Source organism: Chenopodium album, chromosome 16 (genome assembly GCF_948465745.1).
Source record: "Chenopodium album chromosome 16, dcCheAlbu1.1, whole genome shotgun sequence".
NCBI classification, from domain to species: Eukaryota; Viridiplantae; Streptophyta; class Magnoliopsida; order Caryophyllales; family Amaranthaceae; genus Chenopodium; species Chenopodium album.
This window is the reverse complement of record NC_137849.1, coordinates 29,739,361-29,757,244: the sequence shown is the minus strand read 5'-3', so window position 1 is coordinate 29,757,244 and position 17,884 is coordinate 29,739,361. Positions and strand designations below refer to the sequence as shown.

Genomic DNA, 17,884 nt, shown 5'->3' with positions numbered 1-17,884 from the left:
GAGGAAGTTCAAAACTTCTTCCCTTTTTCATCTTTTTCTTTTGAGGAAGTTCAAATACTTTTTCAAAAAATTTTCATCGAGGGAAAGTCAAAAACAAAACTTTTTTTTCACATCTTTCTTTTTCCGGAGAAAGTCAGTAGCCTCCACTTGACATAAATGACGGAAATTTTTTTCTTTTGCATCTTCGTTTGCTTGTATCTGCATACACACTCAAATCATACACATACACACACACTCACAAGTCATACATATGTCATGTCATGTCAAGTCAAGTTTGGTCAAGTCAGTTGGTCAAGTCAATCGCAGTCAATACGGGTCCTTTGGCAAATTTTATTTTGCAGGTCTCATCTATAGCCCATGTTTGGGGACAAGCGAACGATCTACAGCCCACGTTCGGGGACAAGCGAACCATCTACAGCCCCCCACGTTCGGGGACAAGCGAACCATCTACAACCCACGTTCGAGGACAAGCGAACCATCTAAAGCCCACGTTCGGGGACAAGCAAACCATTTACAACCCACGTTCGGGGAAAAACGAACTACCTACAGCCTACGTTCGGGGACAACCAAACCAACTATAGCCCACGTTCGGGGACAATCAAACCATCATCATTTTAGTGATCATCTCCTAAGCGAAGACGATTCACGGCGTAAGGTTCTCGATACACAGAGACTTGCAATCTCATCATCAGACAAGTTTTTCCTCAAGCATGGAAAATTGTCAATCGTTGCCACCTCTCAAGGCAAAGAAGTCAGCGATTATATCATCTGTCGACTTTCCTCAAGCATGGAAAGTATCTCAACAAACATCATCCGGTGGATTTCTTCAAGCATAGAAAACTACCAAACTCGTTTGCCAATGATACACTGGTGTCAGATAAGCATTCTATCCCTTTACTCTTTTATCTGTGGAACTAACGTTTTTCTGCAGGTATTGGCGTATACAGAGTGATTTAGGATCGCAGAAAGTCTTAAATCATTCTCCGTCCCTATCAATTACTTTGACTATCGTTTTCGAAACTGACGTTTCTACAAAGTCAGTCAAAGTGGGGGCTTCTGTAGACACCTAAAAATGTCTCCCAAAAACCAAATCCGATGATGAACAACCTTTCACCACCATTACTGGTCAGGTTGAGTATTTAACCTTTAGAGTGCTTAAATCCATATTCATTCCCAATACATTTCATAAACCAATCCATTCCTAGCTCATTTCCCTAAACCATAACTTAGTTTCCACTTTTCGTGTCCAAATTACAAAACCGAGAGAAATTGATTTTGTGGCCTTATAATTTTGATCCAATTATTATTGGTTGGATAGGCTTTGAAATAAGCTTTCCAACAATATATCATAATCCCAATTCCGATTTAAAACGAAGAAGATATGAGCAAAGTACTAAACTCGGCCCAAAATAGACACCCTTTCACTAAAACGGCCATATCGTAAAATCTACAAATGATTTTGACCTTATTCCAATTGGGTTGGAAAGTAGACTTGATAATCTTTCCAATGATACACTATCTTCCTTATTCCAAGTTACGGATCAAAAGTGATCGTAGTATTAAAAACGTGTAAAAACACTAGAATTACCGCGCAGCAGCTAAAATGCCGCGTTGCGACAAAACATGACGTGGCACGGTGCATATTTCCGTGACACGGTACTCTACAACATGTCACGGTGCATTTTTCGCGTATTTTCCACGTTTTATTCACACGTTTATGAACGTTTATGAATTTGGACGCATTTCGGGAAAAGCAGTGCACCATGACACGGCACCATGTGCCGCGCCACGGTGGAAGTTGACGCGCCACGACAGCTTCTGCCATGTCACGGTACCCATGTTGCGTCACGGGAGTTTTCTGTGTTTTACCCGCGTAAAATCTGCACCCGTTTTATCATTTTAGGGCAGCTATTGCACCGTAATCTATACAGTGTCACGACACTTTTTGCCGTGTCGCGGTGCCCCAAATTAGGGTTTTATCTTTTTAGGGTTCTGTGTGTTCCCTCTGCTCATTTCCTCTATAAATATAGACTTGATTTCTGAAGTTTCGGGGCACCCACCAAAAATCATTCTCTTCTCTCTCTCTCATATTCTAAGCCTTAAACCCATATTCCTAAGTATATCATTCCTTCCTTAAGAACTCCAAGGAGTTCATACAATACCCGAAGTTCTATACTTAAACCAAGGCGTGAAAGCAATTTAAAGGAGCGCACGAAATGTGAATAATTAATTAATTTAATTACTTATTTTATTATATTGCTAGTATCATGATTAGGTTTATTACTATTTGATTTGACTAACGTTATTATGGTTAAATTGCTTCCAATATTAATGTTTATTCTGTTATATCATTGATCACCATATTGCATGTTTAAAAGGGATATGTAATTGAAAATCACGCCTAATAAGATAATTTGGACAACCGGTTTAGGTTCCTTTTTAAGCTTATTATTTAATTAAGTGATCACAAATATTTTAGAATTATATGTTGCATTAATATTCAACCAATTTAGCATAATAAAGTTTGGAGCAAATTGAATCATTGTGTGCATGCCTTTGAGATCGCAAAAATCACTTTTCACTATAAGAATCGAGTAGAGGCCAATACGGGCGAATGTGACTCTATGACTCACTTCGTACCATCATCCCCGATCCTCCTTTCGTGGTTCCGAGCCATATTGAGTTAGTAATCTCATGGATTATGAACGGGGTGTAACCTTCACGGGTCAATCATGGTTGCCTATCGTTGTCCCTTTATTCGTGGTTGCCATTTCTGATCCGTGAACGGTTTACAAGTTCCTTAAAAACTTGTTGGGGGCTCCCTACTTTCCTTATCCCTAATCGTATTATGTCAATTCCCACTTCCTATGAGTGCCAAGCATATTCACAACATGCTTAACGTAGGCGCACTTCGAACGACGCCTATACCAGACCTATTTTTAAACCACATTTTTTTAAAAATGGGCTAAGCCCAAACTATCTAATGACAAAATGAAAAACCCTAATAGTCTTTCTTACCTCACTCACACCGCTTTCATTTCCTCTTTCACTTTCACTCATCCTCTTTCTCTCTCCTCTCTCCTCTCTCTCCTCTTTCTTCTCTCTCTTGTTTTCAATTTTTTTCATTAAAATTGCTCATAAAAGCTCGTGAATCTTCATCTCAACATTATTAAGGTCATTAACTTGTTAATTTCATTCTCTTTACTTAATTTTTTTGTGTTTTTATGTGTTTTGTCTCTTCAATTTTAGTAATTACTTAAGAAAACTTTGAATTAAAAATAAACCAGAAATTTTCGTTTCCGTTTACTCTTTCATTGTTTAACTCTTTCCAATAAAAATTGAATAAAATTTTCAGATTTGGGGGTTTAGTTAAACGGCCCATTAAACCCCCTTAATTTAACCCACTAATGGCCTATAATCTCGACAATAACAATGATAAATACAATGTTGAAGCTGCTGAGATTTTGGCAAACGAAGCTTTGGTAATTTTTACTACTTGATTTTCTCACTCTAATTTCTTGTTATTCAATTTCTTACAAATTTTCGTGTAAGTTTGATATTTTTTTTTTTTTTTTTTTTTTTTTTTTTTTGTGATTAGCATCTGCCAATTACTGAAGCAATTCCCATTTATGAACAACTTCTGGCCATATATCCTACTGTTGTAAGTGTGCTCAATCTAAATTTCTGCTCATAAATAATTTCTTATGATAAGTTTGTTATATAGGAACAGATCATTGTTATGTTCAAAGTAATGAAATTTCGGATTTTGGTAATATTTGAATCATGTAATGATAAATTGGAATATTTGTTAGGTTCAAAACTACATTGGTTTGATTTACTTTTTTCATTCGATTTTAAGGGCAATGGGTTAGGTGAAACAAGCAACAAGCAATAATTTTGCTAATATATTTTCAAACCCCAAGATGTTAAAGTGTTTAGAAATTAGTGATTATGGTTGGAAGTTAAAGCAAAACAATAAAGATGGAAACTTGACGAGGAGAGAGAGATAATGAAAATCATTGGCCGGATAATATAATTTTTAATTCAAAGTTTTCTTAAGTGTGTGATAATTGTCAGGTTCGTCTTCTTTTTTTTTTTTTTTTTTTTTTTTTTTTTTTTTTTTTCTTTCAATTTTTTTTTTCAGATCTAAAATTTCTGGTTTATTTTCTTTGATGTAATTTTTTTTTGATAAATTTTAATTTCTTTTGAATTTATTTTTAAAAATTACATTCGTCTTTTTTAGTTTTTTTATTTGATTTCAAATTAAGTTTTTAATTTTCACTTTTTTATTTTTGCAATTTTAAATGTTATTGCTAATTCAAATGTTTGTTTGTTTATTATTATAATTAGTTGTTAATTTTGGATGTTTTGGAAAAAATTTCAGGGTAAAAGTGTAATTGAAGAAGATTGCTTGTTAAATAGTTCGGCTGGCGAGATGGTTGCACATGATCTACTAAGTACTAAGAAGGCTTTTCTTTTTTAACGAATTTGGATTATAGCATTAATGTGTATTTTTTTAGTATGGGGTTTGTATAATTTTTTGCAAGAATATTGATTATAGTATTATTAATGAGTACGATGTATGAATATTGAGTAATGTATAAAATTTTGCAAATATGAATTACATGTATGTATTTCACTGTAAATGATATAGGAATTGTATATAGTATTTGTTTAATTGAAATTATATATATTAAAAACGAATAATATTCTTTTTTCAAGAAAAAAAAGAGAGAGAGAGACCATCTATTTGAAATAGAAGGTCTTAGTTTTTGAAAAACTGAGACCATTTATCTTATATAGGTGGTCTTAGTTTTTGAAAAACTAAGACCATTTATTTGAAATAGGTGGTTCAAAAACTAAGACCATTAATGTGAAATAAGTGGTCTCTCTTTTTAAAACAATAGACCACTTTTGATGAAATAGTCTCTTAGGCTAAAGAGACCTGTGAGCTAGAGACTACCCCTAAGGTAGTCTCTTTGGCCATTTTGATATGGTGTCTTTGGCCAATATTGTAGTAGTGTCGATTCTGCCGACACTACCTGGTTGTTGGTTTTTAAGAGTTCTTCACTCTTAATATATTCATGCGCTTTACTGAATGCTGCGCCTAGGTTCGAGAAGAATTTTTGGGCCATATACTTTATGAAGTCGCAGTCACTCAACCTATTCATGAGGGTCATCACAGCTATTTCTTGCTGCAGCTTTGGAATTGTATTGGCTTCGTTATTAAAGCTCCTAATGAAATCCCTTAGAGACTCATCCCTTTTCAGCTTAATGGCCATTAACTCCCCTGATATTCTCTATCTTGCACTATTACTTATATATTGGCCTGTGAACACCTCTACTAACGTTTCGAAGCAGTCAATTGAACCAGGCTCCAAGTTTGAGAACCAATATGAGGCTTCTCCCGTCAGAGTTGTCGAAAGACTTTGCACCACACATCGTCTATGTCGATATGCAACAGCATATGGCTCTCAAATGCCGTCACATATCTTTTGTGGTCACCCTTGCCATCATACTTGCATGACGGCATTTTTATCTTTTCCATTTGTTGATCTAGGATCTCTTGGGTAAACGGAGAGACTCTCGGCCAAACCACAGCCCTAGTCGTGCATCTAGACGGCCCACAGCTAGCCTCTTGCTGGTGAGATTTCGAATCTTACTCGTGCGCTGCGGAGAGCATGACGCTCTCTTTCCAACGGTTGTGATCTTATCAGCACTGATCCCTCCTGCTGCTGTCAACGAGGTGGTGGTGCAGCCTAATTGAACTAGCTTTCCATGTTGACAAACACGACATAGATTGTGCACCATTTTCTCTCGCCCTGCCGACAACTGTTTCGGCAATTTCCTTCCTTTTTCTAGACATGGCTCGCATGACTTTGGCCGTTAGCTCCAGCTCCTCAAAAGTAAACTCATCCAGGGGATCTAGAGTAGTGGCCCGGGGTTATTCAGGTGTTATTGGCATGTTTACCGGGTTATTAGGGATCGGATGAGGTGGGTTTCGTCCTCCACCACAATCTCTGGTACATTGTTTACAGTCTTGCTCGTACCACCATTGAGAGTACCGATATCATAATTATAGTTATCAGTTTCTGGAATTTGTGTTATGATTTCATTGTTCCCCTCCATGGTTGTCTAAGGTTCTTTGGACCATAGAAGTTATTACTATGCCCCTCCTTCTAGCGCCAATTGTTCCGGGTGAGCTCCGGTGATGTGAGTATTAGGGTCCATAAAGGTTTATCGTCCAATTAAGCACCTGCACAATCGGCACAAATTAGCGAACCCGGGGGATTATTCGGGGATAATCGCTCCGATGCTAAAGTTAGCAATTTGCTGAGAAGAATGAGAAGAGAAGAGTAAGGTGTGTTTAAGAGAGAGAGAGAGAGAGAGTTATATAGAGAAAGATCGTACCTTAATAATGAAATGTGCTTGGATATTTATAGAAAGACAACCAAGTTGGTGCCACCTATCGACACAGGTGGCAAGTTGACTTTGTAGGAAGTAGGTGCCTATGTGGTCAAAAGCAGCTCTCCACGTGGCCAAGACAAAGGCCATTATGGAGATTAAACCGATATGTTAATAATGGATAACTAACATCATAATGCCCTTTATTAATCAAACCTTAACGGTGTCGGTACTCTCCCATACAGTATATAATATAATATGTTATATCTATCAACCTACAATGGAAGCTCAAAGCCGGTTCTTGCTGATCGACAAATTTATGTCTTAGATATAGATGTGGAGAAAATTAATAAGCTTGATAGTAAGGGTCATTCCATTCTCCAAATTCAGGGATAGAAGTTATGATTAATGAATGTCAAAATCTATTTTTTAGTGTTCACATTCATGATCATCTTATTGATTGTTAAATTATCTTTATGTTGGGTTTCGTGATGTCCAACACCACGCGGAATCAAAACTCGACCCCAAGACCCACACATAAATAAATGCATTTAAACAAGCATATTAATTAACGACATAATTAATAACATGATTAATAAACAAGAAAAGGGAAAGATGAAATTACCTTTGACACGTGCTTCGCTCCGAATGAGCTCTTTCTTGAAAGATAGCGTAGCTTCGCAAATGAGAGAGCCTCTTACAGCTAACACCCTCAAGCTCGACCCGTACAACCCCTACCCCGGAGCTTAGCCGGGGTTAGACCAAAAAGAACTTAGAGTATTACGAGCGAAAGTATTCATGCTTTTGGTAATCCTTTCAAGCTCACAACTTAAAGTGGATTTGATCAAATCCCAAATCTTGATATTTATAGAGAAAATTCCATGAACATTCCTCTCTCCCATCAATGTAGGAGAGTTCGTAAAATCCTTTTTTCTATTTTCATTTCAATCAAAAATCAAAGAAAAAGGCAAAGTAATCAAGAATTAACAAGTGACATAACAAGAATGAAGGAGTAGGTGAGGACCACCAAGGGGAGGGGACCATTTACTTCCTCCACAAGGCCCCTCACAAAACCGCTACACACATAGCCTCGACAAACAGCCGCGAGCCCGCTGGTGCTACCAGCCTTGGGCGCCAAGGCGGCCCAGCTGGCTGTCTGGCCCCTTGGCTAGGCCTGCCAGCTGGTCGCATGGGCTAGCAACCCGTGCTAGCAAGCCGCGCATCAATGCGGGCTGCTGGGCGTTGCTGCTTATTGCCATGCGCACAAGCCAGTAAACCACACTTGCATGTTGTGGGTTGCTGACGCGGGGAGGTGCGTGTTGTGCTATGCTAGCAGTAGCTAGCAAGGCCCTAGCATGAAGCTAGCGTGCTAGAGCTGCTAACTTGCTAGCATGCGCAATGCGTCCAGATGGCTAGCATGGCTGCCCGCACTAGCCAGCGATGCTAACATTGCTTGGCATGGTGCGGCTGCCATGCTCAGCTACCATGCCCGACTTCCATGCCCCTAGCGCTCGGTTTTCTCGGGGCACTCCGATGCTAGGGGTATTTATGACTTGGTTATTACTTGATTATACCGTCGCGTCGTTTCATAAATCTGACTCGACTTAAGACGATCGGTTTCGACGCTCCTAGCTCGATATCCGACGTTTATGCTCATAATACTCTAATGACTCATTAATTCCTTTTGGATTAATTCGTCGTCACGGATCTATTACTTGATTGGGTGTGACCCATAGGGTTCAGTCAAGATTAAGTTGTAATATTAATTATACATTAATATTACTGATCGGAAGCGGCCTCCAGCTAGGCATTCTGAGCACTTGACCTCACTGAATAATTAGCTTTCTAATAATTTTGAACCCTTTATCGGAATAATACACTTGTTTGAAGGGCACCATTACTATCTATCTCCCACTTGTCCTTCCGGACAAGTGCGGTTTCAGTGTATAGCCTATTTCCTATGTCACTTAATATCTGTTCATGAACTAGAAGGTAAGATTATTCGTCATCCTTATTACGTCCAGAAGTGTTTCTCGATATCTAAGTTTGATTGTCAATAAGAAGATGATTTCTAAAATTCATCTGAGCACGACCATGCATTTTCACAGTCTCATTCATCGAGAGGCCAAGCCTTGTAAACAACAAAGACATGTTCCCTATTTATTTAATAGGGGGACATTCCCAGTCTTGTAATGTAAGCTTCTCTTACTATGAGGATATAGCCGCCCGAGTGTTGCCGTTATAATCCCCATGTACGACAGACGTTTGACAAACATCAAAACGGACTATTACTCAAACAAGAGAACTTGAAATACTCATGGTCGAGGAAAGAGGTTCCGATGGCCATAATGAGAAATATACTTATGACGATTTTTAACCTCTTAAAGTATTCTCATAGGTCGATCAAGTATGGTTCTAAACCAACACCTGTGCAAATGATTAATGATAATCTTGTCCTTGTAGCACAAGAAACGGTGCTATAAATCATACTACACACTAATCTCAAGTGGTCATTAATCGTCCAACATTTAAATGACCTTGATTAGGGATAATTTTCGATTATAATATTCAATGTTCACTTAATAGGTTTTTCTTTATCCAAGACATTGTCTTGATACCCTATTTTGAATATTCTCAAAATCGAATGGACTCATTATTTAATTATAAACCACAATTAAATAGAAATGGAGTGATAAAAATTGCACAAAATTTAAATTACTCCAAAAAACTGAATGGTTTAACATAGTGTTTTACATTAAAATATCCAAAATTAATTAAAACACTCAACTAGGGAAATCAAAGCCAATCTCCAACGTGCCTGATTCCCATTGCCTCAACGTGCTTGTTGTGTTTCACTTGAGGCAAAGGTTTAGTGAGTGGATCGGCTACATTGTCGTCCGTTCCAATCTTACAAATTCTGATTTCGCCCTCCGACTTCCATTCCCTTATCATGTGAAATCGCCTTTTGACATGTTTGACCTTCTGATGTTCCCTTGGCTTTCTGGCCTAAGCAATAGCTTCATTGTTATCACAATAGAGGTCTATTAGACCCTTGGTGGAGGGTACAACATCAAGTTCACTAACGAACTTAAGAATCTAGACTGCCTCCTTAGCTGCTTCAGAAGCTGCCAAGTATTCGGCTTCAGTTGTAGAATCTGCAGTCGTTCTTTTCTTAACACTCTTCCAACTAAATGCTCCTCCATTTAGACAGAATATGTATCCTGATTGCGACTTGAAGTCGTCTCCCTCTGTCTAGAAGCTTGCATCGATGTAACCTTCAACAACCAAATCATTACTTCCACCATAGACTAAGAAGTTATCCTTGTTCCTTTTCCGGTACTTTAGGATATTCTTGACCGCAGTCCAATGCGCCTCTCCTGGGTCTGATTGGTATCGGCTCGTAGAGCTTAAAGCATATGATACATCCGGCCTAGTACATATCATGGCATACATGATCGATCCAATAAGCGAAGCATATGGAATCTGATTCATCCTTTCTTGCTCATCAGGTGTCTTTGGACACTGCTTCTTGCTTAGGGTTATGCCATGTGACATGGGTAGGTGACTTCTCTTGGCCTCCTGCATATTGAATCGTGCCAGTACCTTATCGATGTAAGAACTTTGGCTTAATCCAATCATCCTCTTTGATCTATCCCTATAGATCTTGATGACCAATATGTACTATGCCTCTCCCAAGTCTTTCATTGAAAAACATTTTCCAAGCTAGGCCTTTACAGACTCTAACATTGGAATGCTATTTCCAATGAGCAATATGTCATCGACATATAAGACGAGGAAAGCGATGTCACTCCCATTGACCTTCTTGTAAACACAAGACTCGTCTAGATTCTTGATAAAACCAAACTTGCTTATGGCTTCATGAAATCGCAAATTCCAACTTCTGCTTGCTTGCTTCAACCCATAAATGGATTTCTTAAGCTTGTATACCTTCCCAACATTGCTTGGATCAACAAAACCTTCAGGTTGTGTCATATACACAGTTTCTTCCAAAATTCCACTTAGGAAGGCGGTTTTGACATCCATCTTCCATATTTCGTAATCGTAATAGGCAAAAGGATAATCTAGATGGACTTAAGCATTGCAACTGGAGAAAAGGTTTCATCATAATCAACGCCGTGAATTTACCTGTCACCTTTTGCTATCAGTTTAGCTTTGTAGATAAATACATTTCCATCTTTGTCGGTTTTCATCTTGAAAATCCATTTGCAACCGATAGGTGTGTAACCTTCGGGCAAATCAACCAAGTCTCATACTTGATTTTCAAACATGGAGTCCATCTCAGATTTCATGGCTTGCCATTTAGTAGAGTCTGGGCTCATCATAGCTTGCTTGTAGGTCGTAGGCTCATCTCCATCTATAACTAGGATGTCTTGATCCTTGGTTAATACAACGCCGAGATATCTATCTGGTTGAGACCTTAGCCCTTGTGACCTACGTAGGGTAATGGACTGAGTATTTGCATTGTCGGTTTGACTTTGCACAATTTAACCAATGTCAATAGATGATGTTTGAGCACTATGACTGTCAATTTGACTTTGTTGCTCGTCCTCTCGAACTTCATCGAGTTCGATTTTCCTCCCACTTGTCATTTTGGAAAGATGTTCCTTCTCCAAAAAGGCACCATTGCGAGCAATAAACACCTTGTTCTCGGATTTGTTGTAGAAGTAATACCCCTTGGTTTCTTTTGGATATCCCACAAAGAAACACTTGTCAGATTTAGGGTGAAGTTTGTCAGAAATTAATCTTTTGACATATGCTTCGCATCCCTAAATCTTGAGAAAAGACAACCTTGGAGGTTTTAACATCCATAATTCATATGGAGTCTTTTCGATAGCTTTTCATGGAGCACGGTTCAATGCTAGTGCCACGGTTAGAAGTGCGTATCCCCAGAAAGAGGTAGGAAGATCACTAAGACCCATTGTTGATCGTACCATGTCTAACAAGGTTCGATTTCTCCTTTCGGATACTCCGTTCCATTGTGAAGTTCCTAGAGGTGTCAATTCTGAAAGAATACCATGTTCTTTCAAGTGGTCATCGAATTCATGGCTCAAATATTCACCACCTCAATCCGATCGAAGGGCTTTGATTTCTCTTGCTAAGCTGGTTTTCAAATTCACTCTGAAATTCTTTGAATTTCTCAAATAATTCAGATTTGTTCGACATAAGGTAGACATATCCATGTCTACTATAGTCGTCCGTGAAGGTGATGAAATATCGATAACCATTCCTTACAGATGTGCTCATTGGTCCGCATACATCGGTGTGTATTAGGCCCAATAAGTCACCTTCCCTTTCTCCCAATTTGGAGAATTGCCACTTTATCATCTTGCCTAATAAGCATCCTTCGCAATTCTCAAATGATTGTAAATCAAATCAGTCAAGGATACCTTCGCGAAGAAGTTTCTTGATACGCTTGATATTAATGTGGCCAAGACGACAATGCCACAAGTATGTCTGATTTGACTCAATGGTCTTAGGTCTTTTGGTGGTATTATTGACATTATAAACATGTTTGTCTAAAGAAAGCACATTTGGATAAACGTGTCATGCCATAAAACCTATAAGCAAGACTCTGAAAACAATCACTTGTTATAGTCTTATGATCAAACAACTCGACGTCTATAGGGAATATTTCAAGCATTTCCCCAAACTTGAGCCCCACTGTGATCATACACTTAAGCATGGTGGCGTCCAAAGGGAAGGAAGCTAGAGCAGAAGAGTCGCCAACAAGTTTTAGGAACTTGTAAACCGTTCACGAGGTGAAGGTTACACCCCTTAATGATCCATGATCGTCAACTCCAATAGGTCTGGAACCATGACTGGAAGTTCGGGGATGAAGGTACAAATCCAACCTAAAAGAGATTGAACCTGCCCTAAATAGGCCTCTACTTCATTCTTCTCGTATTCATGTGCGCTTTCTGACTAACATGCAAGCAATAGGTTAAGCCTAAACCTGTTTATCTATGTTGGTTGAATAATGCACAGACAAAACTATTATTGGTGATCACTTGAATTATAATCATATTAGCCCTAAACAAGATTATTAATTATCTTATTAAGCGTGATTACAAGTACAAATTCCCTTTAAACATGCATAAAAGGCGTGATCAAGCAATAACAATAAATAATATATCAAGAAACATAATAATAATCATAATCATAATAATAATCAAAATAACCATAATCATATCAACGCTAAAGCATAGTAATAGCAAGATCCTAGGCATGATACTAACAAGATTAATAACAAACCCTAGCATGTCACTAAGCAATAAAAATCAAAGCTTTAGCCCTAACATGATACTAACATGATATTAGGAAAGAAAATAGGAAGCATCCTAAACATGATACTAGAAAGCAATAATAACATCCTAACATGATGCTAGGAATTAATAAATAACAAACATGCTTTCTACAAGAATAGAGCAATAAGACTACATACTTTGATGCCTCGTACCTCTTTCTAATAACAAAATACACGTGTTAGTAACTTCAAGGAAAAGTATAAAATCAAACAATTAAATTAAATAATCGAAATAGAGATTTGGGACCAAACCCTCAGAAATTATAACCTTTCACGTCTAGGGCGAAGGCAACTTCGAAATTGGCTAGGTGTGTCTAGATCTTGCGAATGCGGAATCTTGTTTGTGAAAAGTTGGTTTAGAAAGATAGAGAGAGTATCAAGAAATTCTTGATGAGAGTTGATGATTGTAGATGGTAATTGATCGAAAACGGTGGTCCAAGGACCCTATTTATAATGAAAACAGTCCGGAATATGATAAAAAAGGAATCGGAGTTCGAAAAGGAATAAAACACGACGCTATCGCCACAATAGCCTCTATCGCCTCGCGACAGAGTGCAGCGCCGCGCGACAAGCCTGTCGTCCGGCGCTGCAAGACAGTTTTTGTGGATTTTGTTTTTATCATATCTTTTTATCCAAAAGTCCAAATAAGTCATATAATATGTCTTTGGAAAGCTCTTGAAGTCTAATTTCCAACCCAATTAGAATCAGATTAAAGAAATTTTTTAGATAAAAAGATATGGCCGAAATAGTGGAAGGGTGTTAGTTTTGGATAGAGTTTTGTATTCCATTCATATCTTTTTCGTTATAGCTCGGAATTAATATTATAATATATCATTGGAAAGATAATTTCAAGATCTATCCAACCATATAATATTTGGATAAAGATTATGAGGCACGAAAATAATATCTAACTGTCTTTGAACATCTTTAAATTCGAATAGAATTAGGACTTAAAAAAGGAAAGTTTTAAAGGAAAGTTTTATTCAATTTCAAACTCTTTAATCTTATCTTTTCAAAAAGGATAATTAAGATCTTTTAGAAACTTATAGAAGCTTCTAATAAATCCTAATTAGTTTAGGAATAGGATTAAACCTTTAGACCCTCCACATGATCATTGGGTCATAGGTAAAATCCGGTTTGGGCCCGGTTTAGTATTTTGGCCATAACTTCCTCATTATTCATCGGAATTGGGCTTATATCCCATCCAACTACACCATTATTGGACCCTTATCATGGACCAAACTAAATTGGACTGGTTATTTTCATAAATAGAGTAAGAAAAGAAATGTTTTCAAAAACAGAAAGAAGAGATATTTTAATAAAAACATCCTCATCACTAGACTTTTCACACTTTCACCTCGTTCGACAATCAAATGACGTGAAAGATATTCATCACTGGGTTTGGTTTTTGGGAGACACAATTGGGTGTCTACAACGTCCAACGCCAAAAGATCAAAATATGTTCAACAATAAAACTAGAATAAGTTCTATTTCAAGACAAAATGTGTGATTACAAGCTTGATGGAAAGATTGTCTTCTTCTTCCTCTTGTAAATGCACATCCACTTGTGAAGCTCTTCTCACTTAGTTCCTGAAATAGGAGTATATAGTGATTCATTTATGGTATCTAATACCTTATGAATTTCTTATATTTAAGTGATGGTTTATAAAGACGATACTTGAGGTGAAAGCTAATTTTCCCTTTGCCTCATCTTTTAGGTACTCGCTGCATTCCCTTTTGTAATGGCCTTGCCTACTACAATAGAAGCACCGCATCTTTGCCTTGTCTTTGAACTCCCTCTTCTTAGGACTTAGAGAAAACCTAGTACCCTTGCAAGAATCGGCTCTACGAAGCTCTTGAACAACCTCCATCAACAAGAGCTTATCTCGATTGGCCGTCAAATGCATTTTCAAAGCAACATAGCCTGAGTGAAGTGATCAGCTTAGTAGCATATGAGCCGCTTATTCATCCTCCAATGGCTTCCCAATGAGCTTCAAGTGCTTGAAAAGCCTTGTCATTCAAAGCACATGAAGTTGAAGAGGCATTCCGGGTCTAAGTCTAGCATTGTAGACCTTGGTCCACAATTCGAGCCTTTCCTTAACTAGGCAACCTTCCTCTGGGATCTTGATCTTCATGTTCATAAATGACTTGGTCAAGTTATGAACATTCAAGTCCCCTGTCTCGGAAGACATAGTGACAAGCTCCATAAGACTATTATCTCATGGGTCTCATCACTCATGATCCCCTTGGAGAAGAAGCTTGAAATTGGAGTGTCAAGAATATACTCCATGGAATAATTTGAAGAGTTTTCCGAAGTTCTTCTTCTCATTCCTTAAAATCTGTTAAATTGAGACAAAATGCCAATTATTCCGGGAGTTCCGGGCACATGTAGTTGTTGTCAGTATTAGTTAAAGACATGGTTATACAATTGAAAGAATTTGAAATGAACATTCATGAAACAGTAAGTTTGAATTTTAAAGCATTCATGCACTTTTCAAGCTTATTAAGAGTTTTATCCACACATTAAATTTGTCCCTCTTTGGTGAGAATAAAACGATTCCAAGATCCAAAGAATCAATGAGTGATTAAGCATGCTTTGTCTTGTCTTAACATTATTATTCTAAGGTAAGCAACACTTTGCTAATAGCTCTAAGCTATTCTTGTTTCGATAATACGTCGCATCTAATGCTCTATGACGTTTATCTCCATTGCCACGACATGTAAGGACTCCTTACTGATATCGTTGAGTTTAACCAAACTCAACATGTATACCCAGTATACCTTACGTCCTTAGGAAAATAGTGATGCCTCGCTTTGGCGTAGCCCATCACAATTCTCATTAGTTCGGTAAGTGTTATTTTGGAATGACAAATTTGAGTCAATATTGTAGGGACCTAAGGTTTCTATGTTGGTTGATTTAAATAAACTTAATTAATCATCGCAACATTCAAAATCCTAAACATGAATCTAACATATCATTCATATAGAATTTAAACATAAATATTAAATATATATCGAAAACATAAGTAAAAGATGCATTTGGCAATTAGTATGACCCCTTGAGTCTTCAAGGGTCTTCATTGCAACTTTAAGGCTTTGTCTTCAAAGAAACGCTGTCTTCAAGACATCACCACCATTTATGCAACTACTAGTAACTACGACTAGGATTGATCTAAATATTAAGGTACAAAAATACGCAATGGTTCGCATACCGTATTTAGATTTATAAAAATACATAACAGATCCCAGTCCCTATTTTCTATCCTAGTCGAGCCCCACTAGTTGCCATTTTATAAAACCTGTGAGAGAATATACATTTCATTCATCCATTCACTATTTGTGTATGGCCCATGCAATTTACAACGAAAAACAAGTAACAATGCAACATTTTGCGCAAACTAGTAACTAATTTAGGTGGTTAATCTGATTAACGCGCCTAATTAGAACTAGTCAAAGTTGTTAATCAATTATATGATTAAATGCAATAAACAATGAAGCTCCCACTAAATTCCACATCCAACTTAATCAATCCGATTAATTAAGTTTGTGAACCCATAATTTTGCTAAATAAATCTTGCAAATGCCGCTCATAACCCGAGGCCTAGCCTCTATTTTTAATTAAAATAATTTAAACACAATTAAAATAATTAAATCGGCAAAAATAACGCAAAATTACATAGCCCTAAAACGCCCAAGTGCTTAGCATCAAGCCTTTCGACTCGGTGTGCTAGGTACCAAGGCCGCGGGTGTTCTTGCGTGGGCTCACCCGCATAGCCACGGCCGCGACAAGCGTCACCCCGTAGCCTACAGCACCGCATAATGCGTGATGCTGCCAACGGGGCGTGCTCGCGAAGACTTAGCTCATGAAGGCCACTACGGGCTTGCTGTTGTGCGGGCCTATGTTGCCTCGGAACAACCTGCCGTACACCGTCACACCAGCCGCAATATAGCAGCACCAAGCGTGCACATGCACCCACACACATGGCTCAAGCAGCGCCCAATCGAGGCACCACCTTGCAACCCTTGGCAGCTACATGCGAGCTGCAAGAAGCCCAGCTGGCCGAGGGGTTTGCGTGTGTTGAGTGCTTCGGTTTGCGTGCTCTTGCTTCGGTTTGTGTAACGTATACAATTAATTCTAAATTAATTTTAGAACTAATTTTGGGCAAAAATGAAAAATAAAATAAGTCTAACTCAAATAAATTCAATTTCAAGTGCATAACCAAAAATAAATTTCAAGAAACAATCTTTAAATAATTTTGGTATAACATGATGCTACAAATTGATAAGGGCTAACCTCATAATTAATTTAACCATACATAAATTAACAATGAGTTTTGACAAAATTAAAAGAAGGAAAATTTGTTAATTACTACCTCAAAAAGGGTGTCTTTGTGAATTACTACCCCTAAAAAAAAAAGTTATTACTTACTACCCCTAAAACTAATTAATTCTAGTGATTGCTACCCTTTTCCCTAATCAGTCCCTAATTAGGTGATTTAATCTCTTAATGATATCATTATCCAACTAATTTGTAATTAGTTGCTTTTAAGCCATGATTAATTAAATAAACCCTAACACCACCTCTAAACCACCACTAAACCACCTTCGACAGCTCCCTTACCCCATCCCCACCATCTCCGGCAGCCCCCTTACCCCATCCCCATCATCTCCGGCAGCCCCCTTACCCCATCCTCACCATCTCCGGCAGCCTACCCCCGCCCCGGCATCCACCCCACCTCTAAACTACCCATTGCACCACCCTCGAAAAATCCCCCCTCCCCACCCGCCAGCGACCCTAACCCCCTCCCCCTTGCCAGAGAACCCTATTAGGCCCTCCTTAAGCCTCCTTCACCCCCTTCCCCCCTTAATCACCACCCTAAAGTTCCAAAATTAAAACCCTAAAGCCCTAAAATTGAAACCCTAGGGTGGTGATTAGGGGGAAAGGGGATAAAAGCAGATTGGGGATGGCCGAGCAAGGTTTTTCGGCGAGGGGTAGGGGGTCAGGGCTGCCGCTTGTGGGGAGGGGGGTATCGTGAAAGGGAGATGGTTTTAGGGTGGGCAGATGGTGGTTTTAGGGTGGGGACCAGGAAAGGGGTGTTGTCATGGTGGGGAGTTAGAGGAGGTAGGTTCGGTAGTGGGTGGAGGATGGCCGGA

General features: G+C 38.4%; 1 long non-coding RNA gene across 2 annotated transcripts; it reads left to right on the top strand.

Annotated features, from left to right (window-relative positions):
* The first annotated feature begins 3,035 nt into the window (after positions 1-3,035).
* LOC145585091 (uncharacterized) lies at positions 3,036-4,630 on the top strand. Of its 2 annotated transcripts, XR_014100554.1 has the most exons (4): positions 3,036-3,174; positions 3,356-3,482; positions 3,599-3,661; positions 4,385-4,630. It is a non-coding gene; the product is annotated as an uncharacterized LOC145585091 (long non-coding RNA). The 2 variants fall into 2 exon arrangements; XR_014100553.1 differs by lacking the exon at positions 3,036-3,174 and having other exon boundaries at positions 3,183-3,482.
* The last annotated feature ends 13,254 nt before the right edge of the window (positions 4,631-17,884 follow it).